Source organism: Cebus imitator, unplaced genomic scaffold (genome assembly GCF_001604975.1).
Source record: "Cebus imitator isolate Cc_AM_T3 unplaced genomic scaffold, Cebus_imitator-1.0 Scaffold237, whole genome shotgun sequence".
NCBI classification, from domain to species: domain Eukaryota; kingdom Metazoa; phylum Chordata; class Mammalia; order Primates; family Cebidae; genus Cebus; species Cebus imitator.
This window is the reverse complement of record NW_016107552.1, coordinates 4213094-4215900: the sequence shown is the minus strand read 5'-3', so window position 1 is coordinate 4215900 and position 2807 is coordinate 4213094. Positions and strand designations below refer to the sequence as shown.

At 39.9% G+C, this 2807-nt stretch overlaps 1 pseudogene across 1 annotated transcript; it reads right to left on the bottom strand.

Annotated features, from left to right (window-relative positions):
* Nucleotides 1-270: 270 nt before the first annotated feature.
* LOC108282260 lies at nt 271-1209 on the bottom strand (annotated as a pseudogene). The gene has a single exon (XR_001816339.2). The product of XR_001816339.2 is annotated as a 60S ribosomal protein L35a-like (transcript).
* Between the last annotated feature and the right edge of the window lie 1598 nt (nt 1210-2807).

Sequence of the window (2807 nt, the reverse complement as noted above, 5' to 3'; positions counted from 1 at the left end):
TATATTCACAAAGTTATGCACTGATCACCACTATCTGATTCCAGAACGTTTTCGATACCTCAAAAAGAAATCTATACTCAGTAGTCATTTCACATTCACCACTGCCTCCTGCTCCGGGCAGTCACTAATCTTTGTGTCTCTATGCATTTGCCTATTCTGGATATTTTATGTAAGTGGAATCATACAACATGTGACCTTTTGTCTGACTTTTTTTCATTTATCAAAATGTTAGCAAGATCTATCGCTGTTGTAGCATGTATTAGTACTTCATTTCTTTTTTTTTTTTTTTAACATAGTAAGTTTTTTAATCCACTTAAAAATACAAGAGCACATATCCACATTTATTTATTGACTTTTCATTAGTTCTAAATCCTTGAGGGGTACAGCATCACTCGGATTCTGTGTCCAATGGCCTTAGCAGGAAGGTTGCTTCAGAATTTGGCACGAACCATGCCACTGTTTCCGTGGGCCCGAGTTACCTTTCCCCAGATTACTCTGGTTTTGTTTGGTTTGCCACCAGGAGTCACTGTGTTGTTCTTTGCTTTGTATACATAAGCACATCTCTTGCCCAAATAGAATTCTGTTTCATCTTGGGCATAAACACCTTCAATTTTAAGAAGAGCTGTGTGCTCCCTTTAGTTCCAAAGACCCTGCTTATAGCCGGCAAAAATAGCCTTGGACCACAGCCTTCCAGACATAGTTCCTTTTATAAGTCCTGTTCCGGAGGCGAGAGAGGCGCCTGCTGCTGAAATTTGGAGTACTTCATTTCTTATGTGGCTGAACGATAGTTCATACTTTTTTGTTCATCACTTGATGAAGATTTGTGTTTTTGTCACTTTGGGCTATTATGAATAATGCTACTGTGAACAAGTGTGTACGGTTCCTCTTCAAATTTTTGTGTGGACACATGCTTTCAGTTGTCTTAGGTATGTACCTAGGAGTTGAATTGCTAGGCCTTGTAGTAGCTATGTGAAACATTTTGAGTAACTGCTAAAATGTTTTCCAGAGCTGTACCATTTTACATTCTGTATATGAGGATTCCAGGTTCTCAACTTCCTCACCAATGTATGGATTTTGGGGCATACTTTTTAAAAAGTGGGCATGGTGGCTCACACCTGTAATCCCAACACTTTGGGAAGCTTAGTTGGGAGATTCATTTGAGCCCAGTAATTCAAGACCAGCCTGGGCAACATGGAGAGACCGTCTCTACAAAACAATTTTTTTTCAGACAGAGTCTTGCTCTGTAGCCCAGGCTGGAGTGCAGTGGCGCAATCTCGACTCACTAGAGCCTCCGCCTCCTGGGTTCTAGTGATTCACCTGCCTCAGCCTCCCAAATAGCTGAGATTACAGGCGCATGCCACCATGCCTGGCTAATTTTTGTATTTTCAGTAGAGGTGGGGTTTCACCATGTTGGCCAGGTTGGTCTTGAACTCCTGACCTCAGGTGATCTGCCCAGCTCGGCCTCCCAAAGTTCTGGGATTACAGGCGTGAGCCACTATGCCTGGCTACAAAAAATAATTTTTAAAATATTAGCTGGGCATTAGCTGGCATAGTCCCAGCTACTTGCTGAGGTGGAAAGATTTCCTGAGCCCAGAAGTTTGAGGTTGCAGTGAGCCATGATGACACCACTATACTACAGCTTGGGTGACAGAGCAGGACTTCATATCGGAGGGGAAAAAAAAAAAAAGTGGGATTATAGTTTTGACACTTTTCTTGTTTTCTTAACTTCATACTTCTGGAAATTCCATTAAATTATCTGGTATCACTCACTGTGTTTAATGGCTTCGTGGTAATATTGCACAATATGAATATACTGTTCATTCATCAGAATTAGCAGATACTAAGTGACTGTTACGAACCAGACACTGCTCTAGTCATTGAACAAAAAGACACAAAATTCTTGCATTTTTAGAGTTTACTTTCCAGTGGAGAGGGTGGAAGGAGATAAGATATTAGGAAATAAGTTAATTACATATAGTATAGGGTTTCACCAGTGAGTGCAATTTGAATCATTGGCAACTTTCTTAGTAGTGTAAATAAGGTACTAAAGACGAAATGACTCTAAATGGTGTTACTTAAATTATTGTAGTCGGTATTAGTATCAGTCACTTTGCAGGTGAAAGAGAAACACCATCCTAAAGTGGAAAATAGAAAACAGCTGGTAAATGTGGCTCTGGAGTTTTCCTAGGACATAAACTGATGAGCTGGAAAAGTAAATGTGTCAGTCCTTGGTAGCAAAGTTTGTACATTTATCAATTGTATCCAAATCCTCTTAATCTAGTGATTAAGTAATAAACACTCTTCACAAAAGGATGAGCCAGGTGTATGTTTATGTGTTGAAAGGTTCTGATGGATGCAACTAAGAGTACTTTGGGGGACATGGCCAAACTTCCAGGCCCATGCAAGAGTCTGGTTTCTTCCTGAGCTTTTATGTGTTTATTATATTGCCCTATTAATTATTGAGATTGTGCCTTACAGTAAAACCTGCTTTAAATTGTTGATGCTAATAATTTGTAATAATGTGGGTCACCTAGAGTGGTTATGCCAGGAGGAAAAAGGATGTCCTTCCTACAAGGGCAGATTGTATGTAGATATGCAACCTGGTTGTGCCCGTGCTGACCCCTACTCTGTTGGCCCTAGAAGTAGTGTAGTTAAACGTTTTTGTTCAGATTAAAAAAAAAAAATTGACTTCGTTTATTTATTTTATTTATTTATTTACTTTTATTTTTATAGAGACAGGGTCCCACTATTCTCCACAGGCTGGCCTTCCAAATGCTGGAATTACAGGCATGAGCCACTGTGCCTGG